The sequence below is a fragment of the Balaenoptera borealis genome (genome assembly GCF_965194805.1).
Source record: "Balaenoptera borealis genome assembly, chromosome: 8".
Lineage (NCBI taxonomy): Eukaryota > Metazoa > Chordata > Mammalia > Artiodactyla > Balaenopteridae > Balaenoptera > Balaenoptera borealis.
In genome coordinates this window covers 63,685,962-63,705,100 of record NC_138865.1, presented here as the reverse complement: position 1 = coordinate 63,705,100, position 19,139 = coordinate 63,685,962, and the positions used below count along the sequence as shown (strand labels likewise).

Here is a 19,139-nt window from a genome sequence, read left to right as displayed (position 1 = left end):
CCCCTCTTTTTTTCTTTAATTGTTCTCATCCAAAACTTTCAATATTTCTAAAAATTTATTTCATTTATAGGATAAAAACATATACCACAGATAATATATTAACAGGTCACATTAAAAAGAATTCTAAAGAGGACAGACAGCAGAAGCAAGAAGAACTACAATCCTACACCCTGTGGAACAAAAACCACATTCACAGAAAGATAGACAAGATGAAAAGGCAAAGGGCTATGTACCAGATGAAGGAACAAGATAAAACCCCAGGAAAACAACTACATGAAGTGGAGATAGGCAAACTTCCAGAAAAAGAATTCAGAATAATGATAGTGAAGATGATCCAGGACCTCGGAAAAAGAATGCAGGCAAAGACCGAGAAGACGCGAGAAATGTTCAACAAAGACCTAGAAGAATTAAAGAACAAACAAACGGAGATGAACAATACAATAACTGAAATGAAAACTACACAACAAGGAATCAATAGCAGAATAACTGAGGCAGAAGAACGGTTAAGTGACCTGGAAGACAGAATGGTGGAATTCACTGCTGCGGAACAGAATAAAGAAAAAAGAATGAAAGAAATGAAGACAGCCTAAGAGACCTCTGGGACAACATTAAACGCAACAACATTTGCATTATAGGGGTCCCAGAAGGAGAAGAGAGAGAGAAAGGACCAGAGGAAATATTAGAAGAGATTGTAATCGAAAACTTCCCTAACATGGGAAAGGAAATAGCCACCCAAGTCCAAGAAGCGCAGAGCATCCCATACAGGATAAACCCAAGGAGAAACATGTCAAGACACATAGTAATCAAATTGGCAAAAATTAAAGACAAAGAAAAATTATTGAAAGAAGCAAGGGAAAAATGACAAATAACATACAAGGGAACTCCCATAAGGTTAACAGCTGATTTCTCAGCAGAAACTCTACAAGCCAGAAGGGAGTGGCATGATATACTTAAAGTGATGAAAGGGAAGAACGTACAACCAAGATTACTCTACCTGGCAAGGATCTATTCAGATTTGATCGAGAAATCAAAAGCTTTACAGACAACCAAAAGCTAAGAGAATCAGTACCACCAAACCAACCAGCTCTACAACAAATGCTAAAGGAACTTCTCTAAGTGGGAAACACAAGAGAAGAAAAGGACCTACAAAAACAAACCCAAAACAATTAAGAAAATGGTCACAGGAACACACATATCGATAATTACCTTAAACGTGAATGGATTAAATGCTCCAACCAAAAGACACAGGCTCGCTGAATGGATACCAAAACACAACTCATATGTATGCTGTCTACAAGAGACCCACTTCAGACCTAGGGACACATACAGACTGATAGTGAGGGGCTGGAAAAAGATATTCCATGCAAATGGAAATCAAAAGAAAGCTGGACTAGCAATTCTCATATCTGATAAACAGACTTTAAAATAAAGAATGTTACAAGAGACAAGGAAGGACACTACATAACGATCAAGGGATCAATCCAAGAAGAAGATATAACAATTTTAAATATTTATGCACCCTACATAGCAGCACCTCAATACATAAGGCAACTGCTAACAGCTATAAAAGAGGAAATCGACAGAAACACAATAATAGTGGGGGAATTTAACACCTCACTTACACCAATGGACAGATCATCCAAACAGAAAATTAATAAGGAAACACAAGCTTTAAATGACACAATAGAACAGATAGATTTACTTGATATTTATAGGACATTCCATCCAAAAACAGCAGATTACTCTTTCTTCTCAAGTGCGCACGGAACATTCTCCAGGATAGATCACATTTTGGGTCACAAATCAAGCCTCAGTAAATTTAAGAAAATTGAAATCATATCAAGCATCTTTTCTGACCACAATGCTATGAGATTAGAAATGAATTACAGGGAAAAAGCCGTGAAAAGCACAAACACATGGAGGCTAAACAATATGTTACTCAATAACCAAGAGATCACTGAAGAAATCAAAGAGGAAATCAAAAAATACCTAGAGACAAATGACAATGAAAACACGACGATCCAAAACCTATGGGATGCAGCAAAAGCAGTTCTAAGAGGGAAGTTTATAGCTATACAAGCCTACCTAAAGAAACAAGAAAAATCTCAAGTAAATAATCTAACCTTACACCTAAAGGAACTAGAGAAAGAAGAACAAACAAAACCCAAAGTTAGCAGAAGGAAAGAAATCATAAAGATCAGAGCAGAAATAAATGAAATAGAAACAAAGAAAACAATAGCAAAGATCAGTAAAACTAAAAGCTGGTTCTTTCAGAAGATAAACAAAATTGATAAGCCATTAGCCAGACTCATCAAGAAACAGAGGGAGAGGACTCAAATCAATAAAATTAGAAATGAAAAAGGAGAAGTTACAACAGACAACGCAGAAATACAAAGCATCCTAAGAGACTACTACAAGCAACTCCATGCCAATAAATTGGACAATCTGGAAGAAATGGACAAATTCTTAGAAAGGTATAACCTTCCAAGACTGAACCAGGAAGAAATAGAAAATATGAACAGACCAATCACAAGTAATGAAATTGAAACTGTGATTAAAAATCTTCCAACAAACAAAAGTCCAGGACCAGATGGCTTCACAGGTGTATTCTATCAAACATTTAGGGAAGAGTTAACACCCATTCTTCTCAAACTCTTCCAAAAAATTGCAGAGGAAGGAACACTCCCAGACTCATTCTATGAGGCCACCATCACCCTGATACCAAAACCAGACAAAGATACTACAAAAAAAGAAAATTACAGACCAATATCACTGATGAATATAGATGCAAAAATCCTCAACAAAATATTAGCAAACAGAATCCAACAACACATTAAAAGGATCATACACCATGATCAAGTGGGATTTATCCCAGGGATGCAAGGATTCTTCAATATATACAAATCAATCAATGTGATACACCATATTAACAAATTGAAGAATAAAAAACATATGATCATCTCAATAGATGCAGAAAAAGCTTTTGACAAAATTCAACACCCATTATTGATAAAAACTCTCCAGAAAGTGGGTATATAGGGAACCTACCTCAACATAATAAAGGCCATATATGACAAACCCACAGCAAACATCACTGTCAATGGTGAAAAACTGAAAGCATTTCCTCTAAGATCAGGAACAAGACAAGGATGTCCACTCTCACCACTATTATTCAAAATAGTTTTGGAAGTCCTAGCCACGGCAATCAGAGAAGAAAAAGAAATAAAAGGAATACAAATTGGAAAAAAAGAAGTAAAACAGTGACTGTTTGCAGATGACATGATACTATACATAGAGAATCCTAAAGATGCCACCAGAAAACTACTAGACCTAACCAATGAATTTGGTAAAGTTGCAGGATACAAAATTAATGCATAGAAATCTCTTGCATTCCTATACACTAATAATGAAAAATCTGAAAGAGAAATTAAGGAAACACTCCCATTTACCATTGCAACAAAAAGAATAAAATACCTAGGAATAAACCTACCTAGGGAGACAAAGGACGTGTATGCAGAAAACTATAAGACACTGATGAAAGAAATTAATGATACCAACAGATGGAGAGATATACCATGTTCTTGGATTGGAAGAATCAATACTGTGAAAATGACTATATTACCCAAAGCAATCTACAGATTCAATGCAATCCCTATCAAATTACCAATGGCATTTTTTACAGAACTAGAACAAAAAATCTTAAAATTTGTGTGGAGACGCAAAAGACCCCGAATATCAAAAGCAGTCTTGAGGGGAAAAAATGGAGCTGTACGAATCAGACTCCCTGACTTCAGACGATACTACAAAGCTACAGTAATCAAGACAATATGGTACTGGCACAAAAACACAAATATAGATCAATGGAACAGGACAGAAAGCCCAGAGATAAACACACGTACCTATGGTCAACTAATCTATGACAAACGAGGCAAGGATCTACAATGGAGAAAAGTCAGTCTCTTCAATAAGTGGTGCTGGGAAAACTGGACAGCTACATGTAAAAGAATGAAATTAGAACACTCCCTAACACCATACACAAACATAAACTCAAAATGGATTAGAGACCAAAGTGTAAGACCGGACAGTATAAAACTCTTAGAGGAAAACATAGGAAGAACACTGTTTGACATAAATCACAGCAAGATCTTTTTTGATCCACCTCCTAGAGTAATGGAAATAAAAACAAAAATAAACAAATGGGACCTAATGAAACTTCAAAGCTTTTGCACAGCAAAGGAAACCATAAACAAGATGAAAAGACAACCCTCAGAATGGAAGAAAATATTTGCAAACGAATCAATGGACAAAGGATTAATCTCCAAAATATATAAACAGCTCATGCAGCTCAATATTAAAAAAAAAAATCCAATCCAAAAATGCGCAGAAGACCTAAATAGACATTTCTCCAAAGAAGATATATAGATGTCCAGGAAGCACATGAATAACTGCTCGATATCACTATTAGAGAAATGCAAATCAAAACTACAATGAGGTATCACCTCACTCCTGTTAGAATGGGCATCATCAGAAAATCTACAAACAACAAATGTTGGAGAGGGTGTGGAGAAAAGGGAACCCTCTTGCACTGTTGCTGGGAATGTAAATTGATACAGCCACTGTGGAGAACAGTATGCAGGTTCCTTAAAAAACTAAAAATAAAATTATCATATGACTGAGCAATCCCACTACTGGGCATATACCCAGAGAAAACCATAATTCAAAAAGACATATGCGCCCCAATGTTCATTGCAGCACTATTTACAATAGCCAGGTCATGGAAGCAACCTAAATGCCCATCGACAGACGAATGGATAAAGAAGATGTGGTACATATATACAATGGAATATTACTCAGCCATATAAAGGAATGAAACTGGGTCATTTGTCGAGACATGGATGGATCTAGAGACTGTCATACAGAGCGAAGTAAGTCAGAAAGAGAAAAACAAATATCATATATTAACGCATATATGTGGAACCTAGAAAAATGGTACAGATGAACTGGTTTGCAGGGCAGAAATTGAGACACAGATGTAGAGAACAAACGTATGGACACCAAGCGGGGAAAGCAGCGGTGGGTGGGGATGGTGGTGTGATGAATTGGGAGATTGAGATTGACATGTATACACTGGTGTGTATAAAATGGATGACTAATAAGAACTTGCTGCATAAAAAAATAAAAATAAATAAATAAAAAAATTCTATCTTAACTTTTAACCAACTCTAGGCCATATGCTCTCTGACTCTATACTAAGAGGCCTTTTAAAATTTTTTCAGTGACCATTTGGTTATTAATATATGGCCAGTATTTGGAAAGAAAATATAAATGCCAGGACTATATTCCACATACTTTTCTTCAGTTTGGAGCTTAAAGTCGAATAATTCCATACTGCATTTTCCAACTAAAAAAATGAACTAGACTTACTCTGATGATAATTTTGCAATACCTACCAATGTCAACTCATTATGTTGTACGCCTGAAATTAATATATGTCAATTATAATTTTATTTAAAAAGTGGAGCATCTGTCTATATGGATTTTGCTATGCTGCCAGTCAAACCATAGCCCTCAGATATATGGTATTATAAAATGTACAGCTATGTCACTCCTTCTTCCTGTTTTCTGCCAGATTTAATGGAGATTCTTTTGTATTTTGCTTTTGAATTGAAAAACAAAAATTACCACACTTAAACTCCCAGGGGCTAGCTTTTGAGAGTCTACATTTAGAGACATTCTAAAAAGTTACTTGCAGTCTGTGGGCTCAGAGCCTAGGTATGCGCGATTCAAAGAAAACTGAAACAACAACAAAGGCTCAAACTTCCTGGTTAGTTTAATAACATATCATTATAAATATTCAGTCAGCGGCTTTAGGGAAACCCTTGTCTTGTCAACAAGAGCTGCAAGATTTGATGGCTCTGCCAGAAAGTACTGGGAGGAGTTGGTATTTGTTGTTATTTTGCACACACCACGGATCCTGTGTGTTTTTATATATTTATTTATTTATTTTACTGTGGGATTAAAACAGAGTGAACCATAAAGGTTTTCTGGAAATTATTTTAAAGTTTTGCAGTTTAAAAGATGGTTATTTATTTATCCAAATAATAAATATGCCAATCTTTAGTTATACAAGATTGGATCAAGGAATGCCCAAATAATATCAGAAAACTAATTTTAAGTCATGTTTTTAGATTGTTCAGAAGAATCTAACATTGAACTGAATTATGTTCCTGAAATTCATACCTAAAATGTTCATTAATGTTCTTGTTCAACATCACTGTAATGGAGAAGATTCTTTGTCCTTCAAATTCTTACTTACATTAGACTTCACCGTGGTATCAATAAATAAGAAAAAATAACAAAATAGAGTGGGCAGTTTGATTTAAGGGGAAAAGTCTTTAAACGAATCTTTGGTTTGCCTGCTCTTGCTACCTCATTAATTCTAAATGGTGTCAGTCAGTTGAGTCTAATAGCTGTGAGTGTTACTACCATGGTCAGTTCCAAATTATAGTATTGATTAATTGATTGTCTTCTTCCAGTTGTGAATTATATGAGTGCTGGCTCAGGCAGCTTGGCTTAGGGCCAAAACCTTATTTTCAATGGAAGGCAACAAGCAATTTCACTGTTTCACTGCTGTGGTTAAGCGGATGCTCAGAAAACCAAAAGCTTTGGAAAGACAATTGGACAAAAAAGGAATGTACTAAATATAAAAATATGCACTTATTGATGGTCTCTCTCCAACCTAGAGAAACAAGCAGGAAGAGAGTAAGTCAAAAATTCATCATTTCTCAACCTCAGACTTCCCAAACAGTCTTGAAACAATTGACTGGGGGATGAGAGTAAGAGGGTAGAAAGATGGTCAAGAATGATAACGAGCCAGCATTTGCATCTGCGGAATTAAGTCCATTCAGGAGAAGTGTGGTGACTGTGGTACTTTCAAACCAAGTACAACTTAAAGTGGATTATGGGCTTGGCTACATCATAGGTACAGCTATCCAGGAAAGCTTAAAAAGTACCTGCCACATTGTGGCACCACCAGGGCAGTGGTGCCATGTTCTTAGAATAATATAAACATTACCAAGTTGAAAGACAATACAGGAGGCACTCATTTTGTGTTAACTTTCTGCTTTAATGAGAAACATAAAATGGATGGGTGTGTTTATCATTGATTCTTGTGGAATGGGAAAAGCTAAATGGGGCATTGAGAGGTTAATAACTTTCACAGATCCATAACTTTGCCTTTGTTTGCTGCCAGATCAATTCCCTTTCCCTACAAAATCTGAAGGGAAAATTGGTATGCAATGGAGTAACTCTGATTATAAAATTATATTCACATTAAAATGTATTTATAATCATTATTGGTCTTTCTTTTCAATATGAACACAATTATACTTGATTTCACAGAGAATTAGAAAGAAGAACCTTCATGGACATATATACACTACCAAATGTAAAATCGATAGCTAGTGGGAAGCAGCTGCATAGCGCAGGGAGATCAGCTCAGTGCTTTGTGACCACCTAGAGGGGTGGGATAGGGAGGATGGGAGGGAGACACAAGAGGGAGGAGATGTGGGGATATATGTATATGTATTGCTGATTCACTCTGTTATAAAGCAGAAACTAACACACTATTGTAAAGCAATTATACTCCAATAAAGATGTTAAAAAAATTAATTAAGTAAAAAAAAAAAAAAAAAGAAAGAAGAACCTTTCTTCCTCAAGTAAAGGGAGTGATCCTGAAAAGAATGAGGAAAATGATTCCAGGGGTCCTAAATTGTAAAGCTTTAAAACCAATGTTTAGACAAGACTGATAAATGGAAATTTATAAGTAGAGAAACAATTGTGAATATATGGAAAGCATGTATCACAAAGTCAAATATGCTGATGAAAATTAGAATTTTGTGGAAGTATTTGCTATAAGAAAGGGGAGAGAGATTGCAAGTAAATGTGTCAATGAGGAGAAATTAATCTTCTATAAGTGGTACTAAATTCAAGATTATTAATGATTGATTATACATATATGGAAAAATCCTTAATAGAAGCAATGATGTAAAAGCCTCTTGGCATAGATCCTATAATGAAAGTTCATAGAATAAATATGCATAAAATATAAAAGTATATTAACTTTTCATGGTATACTTCTTGGCACCCAGCACAGAAACCCTAGCACAAAATGGGTGGTCCACAGATATTTTTTGAAAGAAAGAATGCATTAGAATATAGCCTTTGAAATAACTTCCTCTCCAAAGCAATAAATAGTACCCTTAAAGAAACATAGCAATAGTCATTAATAAAATGTTTTCAAATTTCAAGTGCTTGTGATCCAAAGCACATAAATATAGCTAGTTTTCCCTCTCCCCCATGTCCTTTCCTCACCTGAATAAATGTGATTCACCCTTAGACTCAGACATCATGTTCCTTCCTGAATAAGTGGTTCCTCACCTATTTGGACTAGATTAAGCAACCTTAACATGATCTCCAGTACTTCCCATATTTGGGGACTATTTGCACTCTCCTGTAACTGTTTATTTAATTGACTATCCATCTTAGATAGATTATGTCTGTCTTATCCCCCATTTGTGTCCCCTAGGCTCTAGCAAAGAGTTTCATATTGACAACTACTTGTTTTTTTTCCAGATAGTATCATTCCTGACCTTTCTTTTCCATACCCCACATCTGGTTTGCTGGCAAATCCAAGTAGCTCTACTTTCAAAGCAATGCCTATCTAGAATTCAACCATTCTTCCCACTCCCAAAGCCTAACTTGGTCCACCTCTTGCCTGCATTACTGCAATAGCCTCTGTGCTAGTATACCCGCCACTGCCCCTGTTTCAATTAGTTAGTTCTCAACCCAGAAGCCAGACAGATCGTCTTAAAATATGACTAAACATGTCATTTTTCTGTTCAAAACCTTCAGTGAGATATCATCTCATATAGAACAAAAGTCAAAGTTCTTACTAGGAGATATGAGGGTCTTCTTTTCTTATCACTTCAGCTATGCTGGCCTTCTTCCTGTTGCTCAGTTCAAGTAAGCTTCCCCCCAGGAAGCAGGTATAGCAGGTGTAGCCTTCATACCTGCTATTTCCCCTGTCTAGAATGGTCTCCCGCCAATATCTACATGACTAACTCTCCTACTTTCTTGAGAGTTTTACTCAGAAATCATCTCTCAGTCCAAAATTTCTAAAATTTCAATATTCTCCTAACCTGATACTTTAATTTCCCTTCCCTGCTTTTGTTTTCCTATTAGTGCTGATTCTGAGTCTGATATTCAGCAGGTAGAGTACACTTCCCTTCTGAGTGGCCTCATGTCTATTTGATGAGTAGGTACTCATTTATGCTCGTTGTTAAATATTTTAAAGCTCATCCCTGCTCTTCACTATCTAATATACTCTCTACTTCAATTATTTCTCTTTACCATCTACCTCCCCAACTCTAACGTAAAATATTTTTGTTCAACACTGTATCACCAGCATCTGGAGCACCTGGTCTTCTGTAAGGTACTCTAGCTGTATACCCCAATTTTAGCCTATGCATGTTTCTACCTTAAAAGGTACTATAAAACATTGTTACACTTATTTCTTTCATGTTGTCTCTGCAGTAAGTGGTGAACTCCTTGAGGGCAGGTTTCACTTTTTCTTTTCATCTTTGTATTTCAATCATCTAGGGCACTGACTGCTTAATAAATATTCAGTGAATAGAAGAAAGAAGAAATGACTTTGTGCATACCCATAATTACTCATGTAAGATAAATTATTACAACTATGTTTTTATTTATTATGCCTACCTACTTTATTAAAAATAAATTTATTTATTTTTATTTATTTATTTTTGGCTGTGTTGGGTCTTCATTGCTGTGTGCGGGCTTCCTCTAGTTGCAGCGAGTGGGGGCTACTCTTCGTTGTGGTGCATGGGCTTCTCATTGTGGTGGCTTCTCTTGCTGTGGTGCACGGGCTCTAGGCACGCGGGCTTCAGTAGGTGTGGCTCGTGAGCTCTAGAGCACAGGCTCAGTAGTTGTGGCACATGGGCTTAGTTACTCTGTGGCATGTGGCATCTTCCCAGACCAGGGCTCGAACCCGTGTCCCCTGCACTGGCAGGCAGATTCTTAACCACTGCACCACTGGGGAAGTCCCATGCCTACCTACTTTCAATGAAGATAAAATTATGTATACAAACTTAGATTGGTACAACTATAACCTTGTAAATTTTATAGGTCTAATGTATAAAAATTTATCTGTCGCAAGGATTTTTAGGAGCACAATCCTTGTGATCGAGGAGAAAACATTATATAGACAATCTTTTTTTGACATTTCTATGGTTTTAAACTGCAGTAATATGAAAATCTCAAGTAAACTGTAGACAGCTGTTTCAAACCAAAGATATTACATAGGAAATTTCATAATTCCATTCTATAACTACAGGTGATTTCTGATCTTTTAAAATATGATTTAAAAAATATGATTCTGCATAGGAAAATCTGGGATCAGATTCAAAAGTCTTTTTTTTTTTTTTTAAGTTTGGAACACTTTCATGTGCTCAAGATTTTAAAAAAAAATGAGATTTTTATAAAAAATATCTTTAGGCCATCCACCACCAAAACAATTAACCCCTAAAATCTTTTTTAATAAATTAAAAATCTTAAAATTTGTATGGGGACACAAAAGACGCCAAATAGCAAAAGCAGTCTTGAGGGAAAAAACGGAGCTGGATGAATCAGACTCCCTGACTTCAGACTATACTACAAAGCTACAGTAATCAAGACAATATGGTACTGGCACAAAAACACAAATATAGATCAATGGAACAGGATAGAAAGCCCAGAGATAAACCCGCGCACCTCTGGTCAACTAATCTATGACAAAGGAGGCAAAGATATACAATGGAGAAAAGACAGTCTCTTCAATAAGTGGTGCTGGGAAAACTGGACAGCTACATGTAAAAGAATGAAATTAGAACACTCCCTAATACCATACACAAACATAAACTCAAAATGGATTCGAGACCTAAATGTAAGACTGGACACTATAAAACTCTTGGAGGAAAATATAGGAAGAATACTCTTTGACATAAATCACAGCAAGATCTTTTTTTGATCCACCTCCTAGAGTAATGGAAATAAAAACAAAAATATACAAATGGGACCTAATGAAACTTCAAAGCTTTTGCACAGCAAAGGAAACCATAAACAAGATGAAAAGACAAACCTCAGAATGGGAGAAAATATTTGCAAACGAATCAACGGACAAAGGATTAATCTCCAAAATATATAAACAGCTCATGCAACTCAATATTAAAGAAACAAACAACCCAATCCAAAAATGGGCAGAAGACCTAAATAGACATTTCTCCAAAGAAGACATACAGATGGCCAAGAAGCACATGAAAAGCTGCTCAACATCACTAATTATTAGAGAAATGCAAATCAAAACTACCATGAGGTATCACCTCACACCAGTTAGAATGGGCATCATCAGAAAATTCACAAACAACAAATGCTGGAGAGGGTGTGGAGAAAAGGGAACCCTCTTGCACTGTTGCTGGGAATGTAAATTGATACAGCCACTATGGAGAACAGTATGCAGGTTCCTTAAAAAACTAAAAACACAATTACCATATGACCCAGCAATCCCACTACTGGGCATATACCCAAAGAAAAACCATAATTCAAAAAGACACATGCACCGTAATGTTCATTGCAGCACTATTTACAATAGCCAGGTCATGGAAGCAACCTAAATGCCCATCGACAGACGAATGGATAAAGAAGGTGTAGTACATATATACAATGGAATATTACTCAGCCATAAAAAGGAACGAAATTGAGTCATTTGTTGAGACGTGGATGGATCTAGAGTCTGTCATACAGAGTGAAGTAAGTCAGAAAGAGAAAAACAAATATCGTATATTAATGCATGTATGTGGAACCTAGAAAAATGGTACAGATGAACCGGTTTGCAGGGCAGAAGTTGAGACACAGGTGTAGAGAACAAACGTATAGACACCAAGGGGGGAAAACTGTGGTGCGGTGGGGATTGAGGTGTGTTGAATTGGGCGATTGGGATTGACATATATACACTGATTTGTATAAAATTGATGACTAATAAGAACCTGCAGTATAAAAAAACAAACAAGCAAACAAACAAAACAACTAATACTAAACTTTCTTTGGGTTATTTGTATGGAAATATGTTAATATAAATGTTTCAGTCATTACATGAAATTTCTAAAAATCTTATATGTTCTGGTATAATGTTATAAGTCATAATTCTAGCTATTACTTTAAAATATATATCTCAGAAATAAAGAAAAAATAAATTATATAAGATCATACAAGGCATGTTTATCAAATGTACAAAAGATTGTCTTAACAATTCTTATAAACTTAGGACTCAAAATGATACTTACTGCCCATTTTACAGAACACTCCCCTTCTTATATGACCCTGTTTTGTTATTTCTTTTCTTATACATTGCCCCTGACCCAGGCAACTCTCCCCATGTTCAACGTAGTCCATTCTAGGCACTCCTGTCTTCATCCCATTGAATGTTTGAGAAATAGGTCAGGTACTGGCACAAACTCACATAATTTAGAAATACAGAGCCAAATGCAATGGATATAGTTTAGTTCCCAGATCCTGGAGATCTCAAAAAAAAAAAAAAAAGAAAAAAAAAACCACCCAAAACAAACAAAACAACCTCACAGCCTTTTATATATCATTCTGGAACTTAACTTCCAGGTAATCCTTTATAACTGAGTCTCCAAGCCCATTCCTTTGGACAGCAGATGTCAGCTATCAGGCACCAAAATTTAATATTTCAGACAACCTCAGAATGCTACCCTGATATTTCATTACCCATCTTTCTACAGTCTATAAATAGGAAAATAGTGGAAGAAAATGAGACAGTTAAATGTGAACACAGGGATTTGACGCCTAAGAAGTTTCTCAGTGTACTAGTGTGATTGTTCTAGTTCTACACTTGAACACCTATAATTGAATTTGATTAAAATTATTCAGTTTATTTATTCAGTCATTTATTTCTAGAGAGGGACATCTAAATTTGCATAAATATAATGTTGGACGATTTGACCATTAAGTTCACTCGGAGTTACAAGTCAACCTCTATTTACAGCTCTACCCAGCTGTTAAATACCATTCATTTTCTCCTAACCTTCTTTACTTAGGGAATTTTTTCCTTCTTGTGTTGATTTACATATATATATTCTCCTAAAGTCTACCCTCATTTGGAAAAAAAAAATTGTAAGGCAGGATTCTTTTTTTTTTTTTTTTTAATTAAGACTTTATCTTCTAAGAGCAACTTAAAGTTCACAGCAAAATTGAGGGGACCTAACCATTTTCAGCTTCTATTTCTAGAAGAGAATTGATGAATATGACCAAAACTAGAAGATTTATACTTTATATTGATTAATATATAGCATTTTTAGGGAGAAATATGCTATAATCTGTATAACTATCTTACAATTTATTTTATACTACTTGTTTTATTTTTAGTCTTTATGAACTAAGTTTAGACTTAAAATCTTTTTTTTAATCATCATAACTTTCTTGAGCAACTCAAATAACCCAAACTAGTAATGTTTTTGATGTTTATGGTGATGATGATAGCAAATATGTTTAATCCTGTCAATCTTGACTTAAACATGATAAAAATAATCCAATTTAAAAATAGGTGTGAACCCCTTATTTATAGCAGTCCATGTGAAAAACAGCATTAGGCTTTAGTTGTTTCATAAGGGCAACTGAAATCATGCAAAAGGCACAGTTAATTTAAAAAGCCAAAAGCACAATGGTCAGATCAAGAGATAATAGTGTTTCCACATACTTATGGTAGCACCCAGGTAACATTTGTCACATTGTGTTTTATTCTAGGCATCAACCTGAAACATGAAACATTTTATTGATATGCTAGGAGGAGGTATCAGAGGATGAAATATCTGAAACTCATGTCATAAAAGGAATGGATGAAGTAGGTATGGATATTTTACACAGAAAACAGAAGACTAAAGGAAGAAATAAAGGCAGGTATATTTTTGCATCAATATCAAGAAGACTTTTCTTGCAATTGGAGCTACCCGGTAATGAAAATGAGGTTTATGTATCGTATTTAATCACAGACTGGCTGACTGTGTGTCATGGGGAAGTTTCCTATAGAGTAGGAGACTGAATTATGTGAACTTCCCTCGTCTTTGTCTCAATTTTTCTTTCCTTTTCTTTTTTTCTTTTTTTTAATTCAAAGGATAATATGGTTTTCAATGCATAGTTAAAAAAACAAAACAAAACAAAACAAAAACCTGAGTCACAGATATTCTACCAAATATCTTTTTGATCTTGGGCAGCCCATTTTTCTTCTCTGGGTCTAAATTTATCATGTACAAAGCATGGCCTGGAGTCTTTAAAGTATATTTTAGTTCTGATGTTCTCTAACCATACAAATGTAGACATTGAATTAAACTCTGACTCTATTCATGGTGAAGAATCACTACAATTATGGAGCTGGAAAGCAGTTAGAGCTGGAAAGCATTTAGTCAACCCCCATACACACCATTAGATTATACATATCACAGTTCCTAAACCGTCTTGCTAGTAAATCCTTGGAATAAGTCTTTCTTTTTAATGCTATGTGTATAATATGAACATTTTGGTTATCACCCCTGAATAAAAAAAGTAACTCTCTCAAGCAGAAATGCCCAGAAAACATCCTGCTGAGCTTTCTTCTTCTGGCCATACAGTCTGCATACACAATTAACCTTCCCTTAATTAGATTAACTTGTTCTCTATCTGAGATTGTCAAATTAATACTGTAATCAAAAAACTATAATAGAGACCTGAATATGTCCCTGCTGTGTATAATGTTAATTACTTCTTCACTCAGAATAACTGAAATCAGGCTCACTTAATGGGATGCCTTAGTTAGCAGATCTGTTTTATTTCTCTAAAATAGTGCTAGTCAGAACTTTATAAACAACTCTTAAAATCACCTAAAGAAACCATAGTATTTCTGACTTTCTTAATTGATGAAGTTCCAAGAATTGACTAAAATTGCAGAAGGTTACTATTAGTTATATGAAAATATTTACAGGCACTGGCATTGGTCCTTATATTAAAACATGATATGGCACAGCAAATATTCAAATGTTATCATTAACAAGAAACTAAATTGCACTTGCCAAAATTAGCAAAACATTTGGATATAGAACCCACGGTAACATCAGGTTCACCCCACATATCTGTGAATTTCCAAATTCAGACATTTTAACAGTTTCTGGCTAGCATTAGCTTGATCCAATTATGAAAAGTGACACTGACAATTACATGAAGAAGAAAGCTCATTTAACCAAATTGACTAAACTTGGTCAATGGCCCTAAGGCAAAGTGTTTTAAACCTTTAATTACAGAATAGTGTATTTATCATTAACAGTATTTTATATATCTCATAATGTTCTCAATCAATCACTTATTAAGTATCCATGATGTCAAGGCAGTCTTTTAGCCACTGTGAGGAGTGTAAACATGAGTAAAAAGACACAGACTCTCCTTTCAAAAAGTTTACAACCCAGGCACTATGTTCCTTAAGGAGGAACTGGCAGGAGAGTGGAAGCCTCGTGCTTTTGCCATCTAGTAAGATGGTTATAGTTCTCTCAACTCAGAGCAAGCAAGGACCATGTCAAAACATAATGGCCTCGTCTCTGGAGTTCCACTGGGTTAGAATTCTGATACTACTACCACTTGTATGACATTGGGTAAGATATTTAGTTTCTCCAATTCTCAGGTCCTTCATCCTAATGGGGAGATAATTAGAGTACTAACCTCAGAAGTTTAATGTGAAAAGTAAATGAAATAGGTGTGCAAATTGCTTTGCACAGAATATGCATAGCAAAAACAAAGGTTAAATATATTTAAGGGATAAGAGATACATTAAATAAGAAAGCTGTCTTTTCTTTGGCAAGATTAAGAAGTTAAATATTTGGTAAAGTATTAGATTTAGATGCCTGCAATCAAGACTGATTATATAACGTTCATGGACTAGAAAGGAAAAGAAGAATTTCTAACACAGTGCTCTGAAACAACATCGTGAGTGAGCTGGTGATCTTAGATAAATGAAGGGGAAGACAATTTGGGAAATACTGATCAATTATAATGCCCTAAAGAAAGTGTACTGGGCTTCACCTTATAATAGAATTGACTTGTTCTGAAGAAGCAATGTCATAAATGGAGGTATATTTGAAATACTTCGGTTGGCACTAGATCAGACAGCAGTAGAACTTAAAAGCAAATAGGAACATCACTTCTATTATTAGTTCTATGGGAATAAGTAACTTGGATTCCCAAACAACTGGTTTTTAAATTAACTCTGGAATATAACATGCTCAGAAGATGGGAACTGATCTATACAAATTGCTGAACCATAAAAGCAGAATGATTAGTATCATAAGAGAGTCATGAACAAAGACACATGGGAGTTCAGAAGAAGAATAAGACATCATTTTGATGGGGAGTATCCAAGAAAGCTTTAGGGTAAAAGTGAGCTGAATCTTAATGTATAAAATAGAAACAATGAGGAACCAAAGGGGAAATAGGCTGAAAGCCTGAAATTAAATTCCCTACAATCTTCATCTCTCATTTTTTGTTTAATCCTCATCTTATTTGACGTCAATGGCATCTTGGTTTCTGAAGGATCTTTGTGTACCTTTTCTATATACAGATACGTGCTTTTTCCTTAGAGTCATAAGAAGTATCAACCCCAAAATGAAGTTAAAAGGAAATATGGGAGGTGGCATCCTGTCCTTTAAATTGGGAATACAACATTTTTAGCAGATAAGAGTATTTGAGCATGCTAAGGAACTTCTAAACTTTGTAAACTTCATTTAAAAAATTTGCATTTACAAACATCAATTAAAAACCATTTATTTCATAATTCACAACATATTTATACTAGGTAATAGTTTTAAGTGGTGAGCCAATAGATCAAATATCTTAGCAAGCATAGGAATTATTTATTTCAAAGAATTATCATTTTAAGATTAGAAGCACACTGTGAAGCTGCAATGAAAAAAGGTAATTGGTAGAGAATTTTCTCAAAAAGTATTATGATAGATGAATGCTTATATTAGAGAGAGGATATGCAAGGTAACAAAGCTGTGTTAATAGCAAAGTTTTGTTGGAAGGTAGTGAAAACTGATAACCTGCAGTTGTTTAACAGAGATTAGACATTTAAAATTTTGTTAATCTATTTGCTAAATTGTTTTCTCACTTTATTCCCTCATTAACAATAAAGCTTTGTTGCTCCAGAAGAACCAAAATAAAGTATATAGGCGAGACCACTGCCAAGGGCTAATAATTTCATGGCAGCAGCAGCTAAATTCAATCAACATTTAAATCTTATAGGCATCTGCTGCTCCAGATCAAAACATTAACCCATTGTTAGATTTCTCACATACTCATGACTAACACCATCCATAATTCAGAACTGAAAAATAAATCTGTCATTGACAGATCTTTTCCTAGTTGTTCCACTGTTTTGAGTGTGTTGCAATTTTATTTATAAAAGAAAAACTGGTCATCCAGAGTAAAAAAACAACTCAGTCTCAGTATATTTTATAAGAGGAATATCAAGTGAATATAATATAATGTTTGAATATTTCATCCATCCTAACCAATATTTGTTGAGTGCCAACTACATATCAGACATTTTATCAGGCGCTAGGACCCCAGGAAGAGAAGGAGTTAAGATGTGTTGTAGACTTACCTTGTGTTAGCCACTGTATGTGTTTTCAGACACAGTCCTTGGCCTCAAGAAGTTCAAAACCTAATTAGAAAAATAGAAATAAAAATTATTTAAAAAAATATTTCAAAACCTAAGTTGTCTTCAACATATCATATTTTCACCATTCTTTTTTTTAGGGGGGATTGAGACAGAGAGGAGAAAAAACAAGAGGGTTAATGAGAAGCTGGTATCAATTTTATGTCATACAATCTTTAACTGAAAGAGTGAAATACCAACTCAATATGGAATGTTCTTTTGTCCACATGATGGAAAGCAATGGATATTGAACATTCCTTACTATTCTGAATTGGAATTATCATGTCTAACATAAAATGGTTAAATTAGCTTCTTACAACATCTATTTCATCAAGTCTAACGAATGTCTTAGTTTGTTGCTTCCTGAAATTACATAATACCTTTCAAATTTCCCATCCTCTAGTCTTTGTGGAGCTGGATAATGCCAAAGTTCTTAAGGGGATCACTTAAACCATAGCAGCCAAGATAAAACAAATCCTTGTCTTCCCTGTTGATCCTGGGACTAACTCACATGGAAGAATTCTAAATCTCATCAGAATTACATTTATGGAAAATAATCTCATTATTAATTTTTCAAAATTCATATTCTGAAACATGTAAAAAAGCACTTTGTCTTAATTCCTTAATAGAATTTAGAATATCCTAATTATTCCTGTTTGTTTTTAGAATTATTTCCTTCTGTCCAGACAACCTTCTTCTCAAGTCTTTTTCACATGTTTAACTCTTGTTTCTCCTTCAATTCCCAGCGAAGTCGTCATCTCATGCAGAGAGCCTTCCTTGACATTGTGCTTCCTCCAAGTTTCACTTCAATGTATTTTTTAGATGCTCCAACAGCTCTGTGTACTTCCTTATCACGTTACCTTGTGTCACAGAAATTGGCTAGTTGTTTAGAAAACTGTTTGCCTTTTCCTCTTGTTACAGAGCCGGGCTACGTTCTTTCAGATAGATGTGAGATGTGACTGAATTCTTCACAAGGGAATACAGCCAGATATAAATCATGCCACAATCAGTCCTGGCCTTAAAACATCTCATACATGATCCTTTATTCTTTGGTCCTATATGCAGGTAGAATCCCTGAGGACCTACAGAAGAAAAGATCCCTAAGAAGGAAAGAGCCTTGTCCTTCAGTCACATCTTTCAGGATCACCCCTCACCTCAGCTAATAAAGTCTGTTCATACTAAGAGTGTTACAAAAACGACTATCCATCACCTGGCCCTGACTAGAAACATGTACTGGCACTGGAGTTTCAGGTAAATGAGAATTAAACTTTGGTTCTTTTTTTATTGAAGTTTAGTTGATATACAATGTTATATAAGTTACAGGTGT

The 19,139-nt window shown here is 35.0% G+C and overlaps 1 protein-coding gene across 1 annotated transcript in view; it reads right to left on the bottom strand.

Annotated features, from left to right (window-relative positions):
• The window catches only part of PTPRD (protein tyrosine phosphatase receptor type D), a 2,142,992-nt gene that overhangs the window by 794,759 nt on the left and 1,329,094 nt on the right, over positions 1-19,139 (bottom strand). The window contains exon 9 of the mRNA XM_082404325.1: positions 17,759-17,818. The gene's annotated coding sequence lies outside the window, so the exon portion shown is untranslated. The remainder of the gene's footprint in view (positions 1-17,758; positions 17,819-19,139) is intronic.